The following is a 17032-nucleotide window of genomic DNA, read 5'->3' on the forward strand; positions in this document are numbered from 1 at the left end:
TCTGGCGGGGAGGGGACCGGGGGTTTCGGATTTTGATTGGTTGCCCTGCGGATCGTGGATATTAGGCTCGCCATCCCCCACTTCCCCTACCGTCCACCTCCGAGATTCCTGATTCTCGACATCACCTAACATCACCTATCCTCCCAGCACACACAATTCTCCTACCGAGGCAATTGTTGTCGTCGGGAATTCTGCTCACAAACAACGCTGCAGAACCTCTTCCGATCATTGCAATGCGGTGCTTTGATGGGCTAAAGAGCAACGACCAACCTTCCAAGGGCGTTAAAGTGTGTTGCTTGGTGTCCGTTGAATCTCACAGAAGTCTACAACCGCAACGGAACTGTCGCCGTGCGGCCGCTATTCTGAAAATTTCACGTCATGTGTTTGGAAGTTTAACAGTGAATTTTTAAACGGACGCAGTTGGTGGGTGCAGTTCCAACACAACAGGACTGAGAGGAAACTGGAGAGAGAGACGTCCAATTTCTTTAGATCTCTTCCGTAGATTCATTTTCAAAATAAATTTCGAGTAACCCAATTATTTTTTCTCAAATTAAGGTCAATTTGTTATGGCCAATCAACCTACCCTGCATATTTTTGGGTTGTGGGGGTGAAACTCACGCAGACATGAGGAGAATGTGCCAACTCCACACGGACAGTGACCAAGGGCCGGGATTCTGACCCGACGCCTCAGCGCCGCAGTCCCAATGCGTCACATGCTGCTCTTTGCGTAGATTCTAATGTCAAAAGTTTGGAAGAGAGTTGAAAACAGTCTCTGCCGCCTTTTCCCATCGTACAATTTAAATTCATTTGCATATGACCATTCGAGTAATGTGTTATATTCTTCTGCAAGAAAGCAAATCTCTACCACCATAGAACATGGTGGAATTTGAATTCAACCAATAAATAGGGAAGTAAAAGCCGTTACCCTCAGCGTGAAAATATAATTCATTAATTAATTCATTAATTCATAGAAGCAAATTCCCAATCGCCACTAGGTCTGGCCTACAAGCGATTACTGATCACAACACTGTTAGTTGCTTCTGGAAATGACATCGCATGCCGATTATAGGATCATCGGCACAAAGGAACTGGAGTAGCCCACTCAACCCTTCGAGACTGTACCACCATTTTATACAAGCCTGGCTACCGGGACTCCGACATTTCCTGACGTTAAGCACTGTGGTCTCATGCGGAACGCGAACTTTTTTCGCAGTTATCTATCTCTGATTCCGCCCGACAGGTCCAGAAGCCGGAACTCAGAGACCGAGTTCCTTATATCTTCCGGAACTAATGTCCCAAACATTAATACCACTTCGTCAGTCAGTGACACTTCAGCTGAACATTCTGCGATTGATTAGTTGTACATGCATCACAGATAATACGGAAAGTGGAGACGAAGCATACAGGTCGCTGATCGAATGTCTCAATGGATTAATACTGTTTTTAGTTTATGTGTTTCTCACCTGGTAAACAGGTTTGAATACAAAGGGCAGCAGCATCACTGCAGGAGTAAGTTCGGCGTGTATTAGGTGCAACTAATTAGTCACGCAGGAGGAGTCTGGAAGAAGCTGAACTACGTAGTGTAACGGCGCACGATCTCCACTAGATGGTAAACGTGAGAAATACATTGGCTGCTTGATTATATCAACACTGATCGGAAACAGTGGCATGTATTTTAGTATCAACCTGTGGATCCCAAGCTGTGTGCAGGTGTGTGGGAGGAGGGTTGCTAATATTTTTTGAACGAAATTTCCTTGGAGATGCTGCGGTTCCATGTCGAGATGCAGAACACGGTTTTGCGAGCAATGCATCGGCCGAGACGCCACCCTGGGCCCTCTAATGACTCATTGGCAACAGAAAGCTTTTGCGGTGGCAGGCGCTAGTGGAGGAAGATGTCAAACAGAAAAACAATAAAGATATAAATTATAATCAGGTTGGGAGGTGACCGGCCGCTATTGGCGCTTCGGATTTTGATTGATCGTCTTGCGGATCGTGGATATTAGGCTCTCCATCCCCCACTTCCCCGACCTTCCACCTCCTTGAAACCTGATTCTCGCCATCACCTAACATCAGCTATCCTCCCACCACGCACAATCCTCCTACTCGAGGCAATTCTTGTTCCCGGGAATTCTGCTCACAAACAATGCTGGAGACTCTCTTCCGATCAGCTTTGAAGGGCTGAATAGCAACGACCAACCTTCGATGGGCGGATAAGTGTTTTGCTTGGTGCCCGTTAAAGCGCCTAAACCGGCAACGAAGTGTCGCGGTTCGACCGCCATCCTGAAAACTTCACGCCATGTGTTTTAAAGCATAGCAATGAATTTTTAAACGGACACAGATGGTGGGTTAAGTTCCAACATAACAGGACTGTGAGGAAAATAGAGAGAGAGACGTACAACCGTTGTAGATTTCTTCCGTAGATTAATTTTGAATATAAATTTCGAGTACCCAATTATTTTTTCTCAAATGAAAGGTCAATTTATCATTGCCAATCAAGCTATCCTGCATATCTTTGGGTTGCGGCGGTGAAATCCACGCAGATATGGGGAGAATGTGCAAACTTCACGCCGACAGTTACCCAGGGCCGGAATTCAAACCAGGTGCCACAGCGTCGCAGTCCCAGTGCTAACCACTGCGCCACATGCCACTCTCTCCGTAGATTCTCACGTCAATAGTTTGGCAGATGTTGAAAACATACTCTGCCGCCCATTTCCCATCGTAACAATTAATTTCATTTTCATATAGCCATTTGAGTAATGCTGGTAAATTCTTCTCCAAGAAAGCAGATGTCTACCACCATTGAACTTGATTGAATTGAAACAACAAATAAAAAGGGTAGTGAAAGCCGTTGCCGTTGCCCCGAGCGTGAAAGATATGATTCATTAATGCCTGCCTTAGAATCAAATTTCCCATCGTCACCAGGTATGACCTACATGCGATTACAGACCACAACACTGTTAGTTACCTCTGAAAATGGCATTGAAAGCCGATCATAGGATCATCCGCACACAGGAACTGGGGTAGCCTACTCAAGCCTTCGAGATTGCACCGCGGGACTGGCTAACGGGACTCTGAAATTTCGCTTACACCCATCATCCACATAACCATTTAAGTTACTGTTAATCATAAATCAATCAATCATTGCTTTAAACAAACACAATGACTGAGCTTCCACGGGCCTATGGGGTTACAGTCCGTGTCAGAGTTATATAGCACAGAAAGGAACTCTTCAGCCATAGTTTCTGGGCCGGCTATCTATCCTAAACCCGTCATAAACACGATCTGTTGGCTTGTATGTCAAGGTCTCGCTACATTTCGCCAAAAAACATGCATGGAAATGATACTCAAGTCTGAAAGCAATGGCAGCACAAGTACCAAAGTGCCCCTATCTCACGTTCCATTCCATCAGCGCATTGATCTCGAGTGTGGGAAATATGAAGAGAAAACGAACATTGATACTTTAGCAAAATCTGTATCCCAACATTTGGGAGAACGCACCAAAGGTTGGATAACGGTCCAAGACAACAACGAACAACAACCTAACATGGGCATATTCATAGAATCATGCATTACAAAAAACATCCCAGACATCACAAGTACCAACCCTGAGCATGCTTTGTTCCACTGAGAGGGCAGCGATGGCTGCATCGTGGTAGACCATCTGGGTCAAATATATCTACCAACCCTCAGCATATAATTGGAACACAGAAATGTTTCATGCTAGCCGGCCGAACTATGGTAAGAAAATCTTCTGCGAATTATAATTTTCTCAACCTCGCCCCACACTGCCCCGCAAGCCCAACCAAGCCCTCCTTGTTTGACCCTCATCAAACTCACCAACCCACAGCTGGTAAATAGGCACATGCTCATGTTGGACAACACTTAGAGGAAGACACAAAGAGTGACAATGGAGGAAATGTATTATTGTTGAACGACCCCAAAGCCATCATCAAGAGTGTTTCGGTAGCTGCATATGTTACACAAACGGTCAGGTACGATAGGACATAACTGCTAGACTGGGCTGTGTCAGATGTCGACGGAGCGAGCAAGATAGGATACCGCATTTAATTTCCTATTACCAAACTATCTGTCGAAGATTTCGATGTATATGCCAATGTTTAGTGGGTGAATAGCACACATTCCTTCCGGCGATGAAGCTGTGCCTTCATATTGAGGATGCACGCCATCTTAAATGTAACCGAGATTAGGTTGATTTCGAACGGACGAAGCAGCCTAGAATTATGCGCACATAGTGGGCTTCGGCAAACAGCTCCAGAATTAAATTCGAGTACTGTCAGTAAGCTCATGCCATGCGTATCACCCACTCTTTCATTGTCACCAAACCTGTCATCAATCTTATTTCAAAGAACGGTTCAGGAGTGTTTCATAACACCAGTCCCATGCATACCGCAATGAGATGTCAGCATGGCGAATCCGTTCAACTGTCCACATTCTGAGGGTTATTTTTCAATAGAAACTGAAATCGACGAACCATGTGAATAATTATGTTGCTAGATCATCGATAGCTTTCCAATCACCTGCAAAGCAGAAGTGAAGACAGTGATGGAATATTGTCGAATCATCTTCACGGGCGCAGCTCTTACAGCATTCAAGCTATTCGACATCATCCAGGGCAAAATAATTTGCTTTATTGGCACCCGTCCTACCACCTTCCACCTTTACACATTCCACAACCTGCGCACTACAAATGTGAGCTAATGCATTTTGGAAGGTCTTATGCAGGTAAGGGAAATAGAGTGAATGTTAGAACCCTCAAGAGTATTGAAATTCAAAAAGATCTAGGTGTAAAGGTCCAATGGTCACTGAAAGGGGCAACACAGGTGGAGAAGTTAGTCAAGAAGGAATACGGCATGCTTGCCTTCACTGGCCGGGGCATTGAGTATAGGAATTGGCAAGTCATGTTGCAGCTGTATAGAATCTTCGTTAGGCCACACTTGGAGATTAATGTTCAATTCTGGTCACCACACTACCAGAAGTATGTGGAGACTTTAGAGAGGGTGCAGAACATATTTACCAGATGCTGCCTGGTATGGAGGGTAGTAGCTATGATGCGCGGTTGAATAAACTCGTTTTGTTCTCACTGGAACGACGAAGGTTGAGGGGAGACCTGATAGAGGTCTACAAAATTATGAGGGGCATAGACAGAGCTGACAGTCAGAAAATTTTAACCAAGGCATAGGGGTCAATTACTAGATGGCATAGGTTTATGGTGCGAGTGGCAAGGTTTAGTGTAGATGTACGAGCCAAGTTTTTTTAAACAGAGGGTAGTGCGTGCATGGAACTCGCTGCCGGAGTTGGTGGTGGAAGCAGGGACGATAGTGACATTTAAAGGGCATCATGACAAATACATAAATGTGATGGGAATAGCGGGATACAGACCCAGGAAGTGTAGACGATTTTAGTTTAGACGGGCAGCATGGTCGGCACGGGCTGGGAGGGCCGAAGGGCCTGTTCCTGTGCTGTACTCTTCTTTGTTCTTTGTTCTTGCATCAACACTGTGTACTATGGGCTGGATGGAATGCAACAACTCATCAAATCTCCTTTGGCAACATCTTCCAAATCCGAAACTTTTATCACTTCGAAGGGCAAGTACAGTATATTATTCTCACACCAGACTCCCCGGACAGGCGCCGGAATGTGGCGACTAGGGGCTTTCACAGCAACTTCATTGAAGCCTACTCGTGACAATAAGCGATTTTCATTTTTTCCATTACCCATCCTCATAGACACGATCCTGGTTTCTTGCTGAGAGAAACACCACGACCCGTCAGGAGGTCATCGGATCCATGAGCCAACCGCCCTTGACACGGCAGAACCCACCGATTGAGCAGCAGGGCACCCACCTGAAGATCCTGCTTCCCACTGCCTGAAAGATCAGAACCTCAAACACACCGGCCCGACCCGACCCTTCTCCGACGTCGGACCCAACATCCAAATGTCCAATCCCATCAATTGCAGATTATCGAGCCCTCAAAACCCGAATTTATCCCGCCGCCAGCCTCCCCACGATCCACACCCCGTGCCCATATATATTACATAGAACATAGAACATTACAGCACAGTACAGTCCCTTCGGCCCACGATGTTGTGCCGTCCTGTGAAACCCCTCTAAAGTCCCTCTATACTATTCCCTTATCGTCCATATGCCTATCTAATGACCTTTTGAATGTGTTTAGTGTTGGCGAGTCCACTACTGTTGTAGGCAGGGCATTCCACGCATTTACTATTCTCGGAGTAAAGAACCTACCTCTGGCATCTGTCCTATATCTATCTCCCCTCAATTTAAAGCTATGTCCCCTCGTGCTGGCCATCACCATCCGAGGAAAAAGACTCTCACTGTCCACCCTATCTAATCATCTGATCATCTTCTATGCCTCAATTAAGTCACCTCTTAACCTTCTTCTCTCTAACGAAAACAGCCTCAAGTCCCTCAACCTTCCCTGATAAGATCTTGCCTCCATACCAGTCAACATTGTGGTAAATCTCCTATGCACCCTTTCCAATGCTTCCACATCCTATAATGTGGCGACCAGAACTGCACACAATACTCCAAAAGCGGCCGCACCAGAGTTTTGTACAACTGCAACATGACCTCATGGCTCCGAAACTCAATTCCTCCACCAATAAAAGTTGATACACCGTACGCCTTCTTAACAACCCTCTCAACCTGGGTGGCAACTTTCAGGGATCTATGGACATGGACACCGAGATCTCTCTGCTCGTCTATACTACCAAGAATCTTACCATTAGCCCAGTACTCTGCCTTTCTGTCATTCCTTCCAAAATGAATCACCTCACACTTTTCTGCACAAAACTCCATTTCCCACCTTTCATCCCTGCTCTGCAGATTATCTATGTCCCTCTGAAACTTGTAACATCCTTCTGCACTGTCACAACTCCACCGACTTTAGTGTCATCTGCAAATGTACTCACCCATCCTTCTACGCCCTCCTCCAGGGTATTTATAAAAATTACAAACAGCAGCGGACCCAAAACAGATCCTTGTGGTACACCACTAGTAACTGGACAGCAGTCTGAACGTTTGCCATTAACCACCATCGTTTGTCTTCTATCCGCTAGCCAATTTCTGATCCAAACTGCTAAATAACCATGAATCCAATGCCTCTGTATTTTCTGCAATAGCCTACCGTGAGGAAATTTATCAAACGCTTTACTGAACTCCATATACACCACATCAACTGCTTTACTCTCATCCACCTGTCTGTTCACCTTCTCGAACAACTCAATACGGTTTGTGAAGCACCACCTACCCTTCACAAAACCATGTTGTCTATCTATAATCAAATTATTAATTTCCAGATGATTATACAACCTATCTCTTATAACCCTTTCCAAGACTTTAACCACAACAGAAGTAATGCTCACTGGTCTATAGTTACCGGGCTTATCGTTACTCCCCTTCTTGAACAAGGGGACAACATTTGCTATCCTCCAGTCCTCTGGCACTATTTCTGTAGACAAAGATGACTTAAAGACCAAAGCCAAAGGCTCAGCAATCTCCTCTCTAGCTTCCCAGAGAATCCTAGGATAAATCCCATCCGGCCGAGGGGACTGACTTATTTTTACACTTTCCAGAATCGCTAACACCTCCTCCAAATATTGTCCATTTGCATTAAAAATGTTCATTATGACTAACCTTCGAGTTTCAAGGATATTTATAAACTCAACTGCTTTACTGCGCGTATTGCCGGATAAACGAGGGCTTGTCCACCTTCGTTCCGTTTCTCCTGCACTCCGGTGCATGAATATTCTGCACTATTTGAATTTTACCCTGCTGAGCCAGCAAGGTGGAGTGCGACAGGCGCTTATGAACTTTAGCGTAGCGACGTGGATATGAGGCGTCACTCTTTCGCAGAGTGCCGCTCCCAGGTCTGGCCCAACCCGTTCCTCAAGGGTGATCTTTCATCATTCCTCTGTCTGTCCCTCCATTTAAAGTACCATTCCAAATGTATTTTTGAAGTGGACGTATGATCTGTTTGTACTCAGGGACTATTATTCATCAGCTAGCTCCAAGGGACGGGGGGAGGGATGGTGGGAGGTAGCAGAGTGGGTGTGGCTGGATGTCTTGGAGTAGCGGGTGGTTGGAGAACAGGGTTCATGATCGCTTTCGGACACTCATGACTCATAAAATCTTCGACGAATATCCTTCCGTTTTAAGACATGTGTTTCCTAGAACTGATAATTAATACAGAACGACCATTGCTACAGCTTTTGAAGGGTCAGAGTCAAGACAGAATAACACAGATGAAAGGAGAAATGATTCGCACTGGCGGTTTTGAAGCTAGTCGATCTCCAAACTTCCGGGCGAAAAACAATTCAATGTTGATACTTTTGCATTCTGCTGCCTTTGTTTTGCGAAAGTATCACCAAGATAAAAACAATAAAAATCCCAACGCCCTTCCGTTGATGGTAATTGTATTTCAATTAATATGTTATTTCTCCACATGCTTGTTGTTTAGTTTTTTCACAAGCTGCTCTATTGTGGAACCGCCTGAACAAGAGAAGAGCCCTTTTAGACAACAAGTAACGGAAGTGACTCATGAGTTTATTTTAATGATTTGTCACCGTTCTTCAATACAAGTAATTTGCAGAGGTGAACCGTTTCCTGATTTACGATGCGGCTCCAAATTAAGGGAAGTAGAAGGGCAGAAGGCGCAAATGAGAACATTTGACTTATATCCGTGAGCAAAAAGAGAGCAATTCCAAGTTTCCATTATAATTGGCACATGGTTCCACTGAACGATGCACCTGTCCTGAGTGTGAACTAATGCTGAGTGTATTCAGTTTCGATAACGTGCACTTTATTTAATTGTTTTTCTCGCCATGTTTTAATGTTTTTCGAATTGCTGTCTACGTTTACACATATAATAGGATCAAGGCATGTGCGCAAGTAAACCAATATGTTTTGTTTTTTCTGCATTGGTGTAGATCCAACCTACTTTCAGAAAGTGCATTCAGTTCCCTGGCAAGTGCGAGAAAAAAACTTCCTCCTACATCCTCTGGCTCTTCTGGAAATAATTTTAAATCAGTACCATCGACCAAATGAAACAGTGTATATTTACTAGCTACACCAAATATGTTCATTATTTGGAGCAACCTCATGAATCACCACTTAAACCTTTCATGCAAAGAAAAGATGTCCTGCTGGATATGCTTCTGATCATAAGTAGAGATTCCTATTTCCTTTGTGAGTTTGGTAAGTATAAAATAATATAATATAAATATGACAGAGACATAGAAACGTGGAATTCCTAGTGCACGTAAGGGGCCATTCGGCCAAACAGGTCTGCACCAACTCACTGCTTCAGCACCCAACCTCGGTCGACTCCCTTACGCCGTAATCGCCGTAAGTCCACCGAACCGGCAATTCCCTCGATACTGATGGGAAATGTTATCATAGAGAATGAACCAAGCATACTCATTTTTGGACTATGCACTCGCTCCATAGTATTCCATTATGGTGGAAGACAACATTTCAGATGAGGTATAGTAAGTGCCATTTAATTCTATGGCGATACTTGCTTGTTGATGACTTAAGTTCAGTGTTTAATTGAAGCAAGGACCCTATGCGCTCAGTTTAACAGGGTGTTTTACATTTATATATTCTTTCCCCCATGCGGACATCATCGACAAAGTCAGCAGCTGTTGCCAATCGATAATTGCCCTTGAATGACTGCTCAGCCATTTATAAGGGCAATTAATCATCGACATGTTTCTCTGTAATCACATTGACGCCTGCTGAGCTAATGGGGGCGGATGTCCTTCCCTTTAAAAGCATTACTGAATCAGATTCATTTTTTGAACAATCAGTGAGATCGCTCATGGTCACGATTGTTGAGACTAAGCTTAATCGTAGTAGACTAGAACCATATAATTCATACAGTCCAGATGGTGCGCAGTCGATGCATCAACTGCACCAATCCTCTGAAAGAGCACGGGATCGAGGCCGATCCCGGTAACCACTTAACCCAAGTCAAGATGCACATCTTTGGGCACGAAGGGGGAAATGTAGAGTAATCTACCCACACTACACGTCTTTGGACTGTGGGAAGAAAGCGGTACAGCCAGATGAGACCCGTACAGACAGGTTAAATGTGCAAACTCTACACAGTCACTCGAGCGCGGTTTGATCCTGAGAATCTGGCTCCGTGAGACAGCAGTACAAATAACTGTGCCACCGATTGTTTGCTATTAATTTGAATATAAGTCGCACCATCTGCCGCAGTGGAATACAAAACAACAGAAACGTCTTCTTCCGGTTCTGATGTATGCTGAACACTGTTCGTCATTCACTCTGTGACAGGCATATCATCTTAGAACATAGAACATAGAACATGACAGCGCAGTACAGGCCCTTCGGCCTTCGATGTTGGACCGGCGTGTGAAACCCCTCTAAAGCCCATCGACGCTATTCTGCTATCGTCCATATGCCTATCCAATTACATTTGAATGCGTTTAGTGTTGACGAGTCCACTACTGTTGCAGGCAGGGCATCCCACGCCCTTACTACTCTCTGAGTAAAGAATCTACCTCTGGCAACTGTCCTATATCTATCTCCCCTCAATTTAAAGCTATGTCCCCTCGCGCTGGCCATCACCGTCAGAGGAAAAAGGCTCCCAATGTCCACCCTATCTAATCCTCCAATCATCTTGTATGCCTTAATTAAGTCACCCCTTAACCTTCTTCTCGCGACGAAAACAGCATCATGTCCTTCAGCCTTTCCTCGTAAGATCTTCCGTCCATACCAGGCATCATCCTTGTAAATCTCCTCTGTACCCTTTCCAATGCTTCCACGTCCTTCCTGTAATGCGGTGACGAGAACTGCACGCAATACTCAAAATGCGGCCGCACCAGAGTTTTGTACAACTGCAACATAACCTCATCGCTCCGAAACTCAATTCCTTTACCAATAAAAGCTAACACACAGTACGACGTCTTAATAACCCTCTCAACCTGGGTGGCAACTCTCAGGGCTCTATGTACATGGACACCGAGATCACTCTGCTTGTCCACACTGCCAAGAATCTTACCATTAGCCCAGTACTCTGTCTTCCTGTTATTCCTTCCAAAATGAATCACCTCACACTTTTCTGCATTAAACTCCATTTGCCACCTTTCATCCCAGCTCTGCAGCTTATCTATGTCATTCTTAAATTGTAACATCTTTCTGCACTGTCCACAAGTCCACTGACTTTAGTGTCATCTGCAAATTTACTCACCCATCCTACTACACCCTCCTCCAGGGTATTTATAAAAATGACAAACAGCAACGGACCCAAAACAGATCTTTGTGGTACACCACTAGTAACTGGACACCAGTCTGAACATTTCCCATCAACCACCATCGTTTGTCTTCCATCCGCTAGCCAATTTCTGATCCAAAGTGCTAAATCACCCTGAATCCCATGCCGCTGTATTTTCTGCAACAGCCTACCGTAGGGAACCTTATCAAACGCTTTACTGAACTCCATATACACCACATGAACTGCTTGACCCTCATCCACCTCTTTGGTCACCGTCTCGAAGAACTCAATAAGGTTTGTGAGGCACCACCTCCCCTCCACCGACCCTTCAAAACCATGTTGTCTATCTCTAATCAAATCATGCATTTCCATATGATTATACAGCCTATCTCATAAACCTTTCCAAAACTTTGCCAACAAGAGGAGTAAGGCTCACTGGTCTATAGTTTCCGGGTTATCGCCACTTCCCTTCTTGAACAAGGGGACAACATTTGCTATCCTCCAATCTTCTGGCACTATTCCTGTACACAAAGATGACTTAAAGATCAAAGCCAAAGGCTCAACAATCTCCTCCCTAGCTTCCCTGAGAATCCTAGGATAAATCCCATCCGGCCCAGTGGACTTATCTATTTTCACACTTTCCAGAATCGCTAACACCTCCTCCTTATGAACCTCAAGCCCTTCTAGTCTAGTAGCCTGTATCTCAGTATTCTCTTCGACAACATTGTCTTTTTCCTGTTTGAATATGGACGAAAAATACTCATTTAGCACCTCTCCTATCTCCTCGGACTCCACGCACAACTTCCCACTACTGTCCTTGACAACATGATTTGGCAATTCACAGATCTAATTTTGGCTTCAGTGGGCCTGATCAGCATATTTACACCACGTATCACATACAAGACAGTCACTATCTTTCTTGCCTTCAAAAGTACTACATGGCAGTGTTCCCACTTACATTGGACTAAAGTCACCATGCGCAGGGGGAAATTCACTATTTTATTAATCTTTGCGTGAATAAATGTTTCCCTCATTAATGATCTTATTTACGTTCAGCTCATATCGCCTGGCACGATTAACTACACCCCAATAAATAGTTTCCTCGTCTTATATGATTCACTAAACCTTACAGAACTTTCACAACATTGGAAGCATACAGGTAGACATGGTAGAATGTCTCAATAGATTAATCCTGATTTTAGTTTCTGTGTTTCTAATCTGGTAAACATGATTAAACACACAAGGCAGCAGCATGTAGGTGAACATTCAGCATCTAGTAACCGATTAGGTGCAATTAATTATTTATTCTTAGCCGTAGGGCAGAATAAATGTCCAACGTTTAGCTTGACTCTCTCCATGACGCAGGAAGAATCTGACAGAAGCTGAACTACGTCTTGTAATGGCGAATAACCTCCACTAGATGTAAACCGTACGAAATAAATTGGCTGCTTGATTATTTCAACACTGACCGGAAACCGTGGCAAGTGGTTCAATTTCCCCCTGTGAATTCCAACGTGTGCGTGGGGAGGAGGATTGCTCAAATTCCTTCAACGGAATTCCCTTGGGAATGCTGCCGGTCCAGGTCTAGACGCAGTCACAAGGTGGAGCGAAGAACGCATCGGACTAGAAGCCCACTTATTGCCCTCTTTAATAGCTCACTGGCAACTGGAATATTTTTAGGATCACAGGCACGGTTTAGAGGAAGATCACAGATACAAAAAGTAAAAAGTAAATATCATACTCGGGCGGGGAGGGGGTCTGGCGCCTTTGGCGCTTTAGATTTTGAATGCTCTCCCCGCTCATCGTGGAGATTAGGATCGCCCCAGCCCGCCCTCAGTTCCCCTAATTTGCGCTCCGAGAATTCCCGCTTTTCGGCATCCAATAGCCTCACGTCACCTCTCACCACCGACAATCCTCCTACTTGCAGGAATTATTGTCCCCGGGAATTCTACTCATGGATAATTGTGCAGATCCTCTTCTGATAACTGCAATGCAGCGTCTGGAGCGGTGGAGAGCACCAGCCAAACCTCCAATGGCGGTTACATGTGTTGCTTGTTACCCATTGAAGGGCAGTGGAGCTGACAATCGCAGAAGAACTGTCCGGGTAGATCTGCTATCCTGAAGATTCAGGTCGACGTGTTTGAAGGCTACTGCTGGGTTAGCAGTGAATTTTCAAACCGAGGCAGGTATTAGGTGCAGTTCCATCATTACAGGACAGTATGGAAATTGAATAGTGAGACGTCAACACACGTTTTAGTTCTCTTCCGCAGATTCCAAAATCATTAACTATTAAGACAGTCGAAACCTCACTTCTGCATCCTTTTCCTTCGTCGAAGGTAAATTGAATTGCAAATACCCATTCAAGTAATGTTGACATATTGACCCTGCAGGAAAATGGATCTTTACCATCTTGAAACTTGGTGGAATTTAAATTCAACTCATAAATATGGAAATAAAACCCGTTACCTTGAGCGTGAAAGATATGTTGAATTGATATCATCCATGGAAACAAATTCCCCATCGCCACTAGGTCTGGCCTACATTACAGCCCACAACAATATTAGATGCCTCTGAAAATGTCACAGCAAGCCGATCACAGGAACATCGACACATAGGAACTGGAGCAGCCATTTAATCCTTCGGGACTGTACCACCATTGTCTACGACACTGGCTAACAGGAGTTTTAAATTTAATTTACACCGAGCAGCCACACAACCCTTTACGATATTGTTAATCAGAAATCTATCAATCACTGCGTTAAACAGACACAATTACTTAGCTTATACAGGCCTCTCGGGTCACAGTCAGAGACATGGAGTTCGAAAGCACTGAAATGAGCCCTTCGGCTATCGTGTCTGAGCCGGCCATCTATTGGAATCCCGTTGTAAACACTTTATCTGTAGGCTTGTGTGCGTTTGTGTTTCAAGTGTTCATCTAAATGACACTTAAAACAGTTGAATCAAAATAATAATAAGCCTAAAAGCAAAGAAACAACAAGGGTAGTCCCAAAGCGGTCCCTCTCCCGCTCCACCCAGTCACTGCGTTGATTTTGGTTGTCGGAAATAAGACGAGAAAATCAGCGCTGACGGCCCAACACAATCTATATCCCCAACATTTGGGAGAGCTCAATTAACCATTCATTAGGTTAATGAAACACAGCATGGCATTGCCATATTCAGAGAATCATGTCTTACAGGAAACATCCCAGACATCGCCAATACCAGCTCTGAGCATATTTTGTTCCACGGATAGGAGCGATCCACCAGGCTGGCTGCAAATGGTAACTATCTGGGTGGAATATAGAGAGGCGACGTCAACATATGCTTGGAACAAAGGTAGTCTCATGGCAGCAGGTCAAATTTGGGTCAGAAAACCTTCTGGAAATTATTATTTTCTCAAAATCGCCTTGCCGCGCTCTCCCACCCCACCCCGCCCTGCGCAAGAACCGCCATAACCAAATCCCGAACCCTCATGTAGTAAAGCGGCACATGAGTAAGGCATTAAGCGTCAGAATGGGTCAAACTGTATTCCTGTTGGCGGAAGTCAATATCCATCATCAAAAATCTTTCGGCAGCGCCATTCGTGACCAAATGGTCAGGATCGTAAGAACATAGTTGTTTGATTGGTTCTGCGGCAAGTTTCGATGGAGCAAGCAGGAGGGGTAGCCTCATTGAATTTCCACTCATAAAACTGCCTGAAGAATTTTCAGATGCCTATGACATTATTATCGAGTGAATACAACACACTCCTTCAGGACATGGAGCCATGATTTCACAGGAGGATGCGTTCCATCATCCTATGAATCATTGACATTCAGCTAGATGGGATTTATTTGGAATAGACATATCTATCCAGAACTGTGTCTCGTATTGCTTTCTGCCAACAGCCTCAGAATTAAATTCGACCACTTTCGGTAAGCTCATAGCATCTGCATATCCCGCATGCTCCCATTACCACCAAACCGGGCACAATCCGAGTTCAATGAAAGGTTGACAAAAGTTTAATAAGAGCAGACCAAGAGCTACCAAAATGCGACGTCAGCATGGCGGATCAGTTTAACTGTCAATCTGTAGATTATATCTGATTAGAAACTGAAATCGTCGAGCCTTAGGAATGATTTTGTTGCTATGTCTGCAAACAGTTCCAAATCACCTGCAAGGATGAAGTGTAGACATTTATGGAATTCTCTCGAGTTATCCACATGGGTGCAGCTCCAACAATGCTGAATCAATTAGACATCATTCAGGACAAAACAGTTTGCTGTACTTGTACCCTTCCCACCACTTTACATCCCACTCCCTCCATCAGCGAACCACTGCATCAACATTGTGTACCATGGACTGGGAGGAATGCATCAACAAATCAAAGCGCATCCGACAGCATCTTCCAAATCCACAAACTTAGGACATGTGGGCATTGCTGATTCGAACAAAGCAGCTAGGTCGTGCGTGTGAAGTGTTTGCATCACTACCGGAGGAGGTATCTTGGACGTATGGGGACGTGAAAAAATCTATCTTAGGTGCATATGAACGAGTGCCTGAAACCTACAGACAAAGGTTTAGAAATGTAAGAACAAAATCTGGTCGAACATACATGAGGTTTTGAAAGGGTTTTGAAAATAGAACAAACGCCTGAAACTCTCACAGAAATTATACTTTTGGAGGAGTTTAAAAATTCAATTCTAATGTAGTGAAAATTCATGTGGACGATCAGAGGGTTAAAATTGCGAGATTGGCAGCAGAAATAGCAGACTATTATGAATTAGTTCATAAATCAAAGCTTAGTTTTGGACAGCTGTTTCAGCCTGCGAGGGACAGAAACTGGGGACATGTGAAATATTCAAGTGGGAAAACTAAAGGTGACCTGATGGGTGATAATAAGGAGCGAGTATCTCAGATTTGAAAAAAAATCCAGGAGGGTGGAAAATAAATGAAAACTTTCAAATGTTTTTACTGTAATTTACTAGGCCATGTAAAGTCACAGTGTTGGTGGTTGAAGAAAAGCGCTAGGAAGGCTGATATGGCAAAACAGGATAAGACAGTGGGGTTTGTTAACGTGGGAAGGGAAAGCCCAAGTGAAGCGATGGAGGTGCAAAAGATCGTACAGCCTGATCAAGAGGTGGTTGATAAGAAGTTGGCAGATCTCGTTAAATAATTTACTTCTGCGTGTATAGTTTACTCATGTGTATCAGGAGGAGCACCTAAATAAGTCATAATTTTATGAGATACGTGAGCTAGTCAATCTTCAATGGTGAGAGATGAGGAGTTATGTAGTTTGGGAAGTATGGTGCCATAAAAGGTGGTAGTATGTAGAATTCAGGGTGAGAGGAGTAGTGTTCTGTTGTATGAGGTAAGGTTGGAGGGGTCAGTGAAGAGTGGTGAAGTGCTAGTAGGAGTAATAGAGAATCTATCTTGCCCAGCAATAGAGCTTATCTTGGGTGATGATACAGCTGGATCGCAGGTGGGAGTGATGCCTACTGTGATTAATAAGCCAGTGGAAAAACAGACCACTGAAGTGTTGAAGGGCGAATATCCTGGGATTTTTCAAGATTGTGCAGTACCAAGTTCGCAAAGGCACAGGTTAAGAAAAGAGGAGAAACCAAAGAGTGAATATGAAGTTGAAGTGCAATTATCAGAAACAATTTTTGATCAGATGGTTGAAAAAGAACAAGATCAGGTGGAGGATGAGGCGGATATTTTTAGTTCAGGAAAATTCGTGGAATTACAGAAAGCTATAGAACTAAAAC

The sequence above is a fragment of the Scyliorhinus canicula genome, chromosome 6, assembly GCF_902713615.1.
Source record: "Scyliorhinus canicula chromosome 6, sScyCan1.1, whole genome shotgun sequence".
NCBI lineage: Eukaryota > Metazoa > Chordata > Chondrichthyes > Carcharhiniformes > Scyliorhinidae > Scyliorhinus > Scyliorhinus canicula.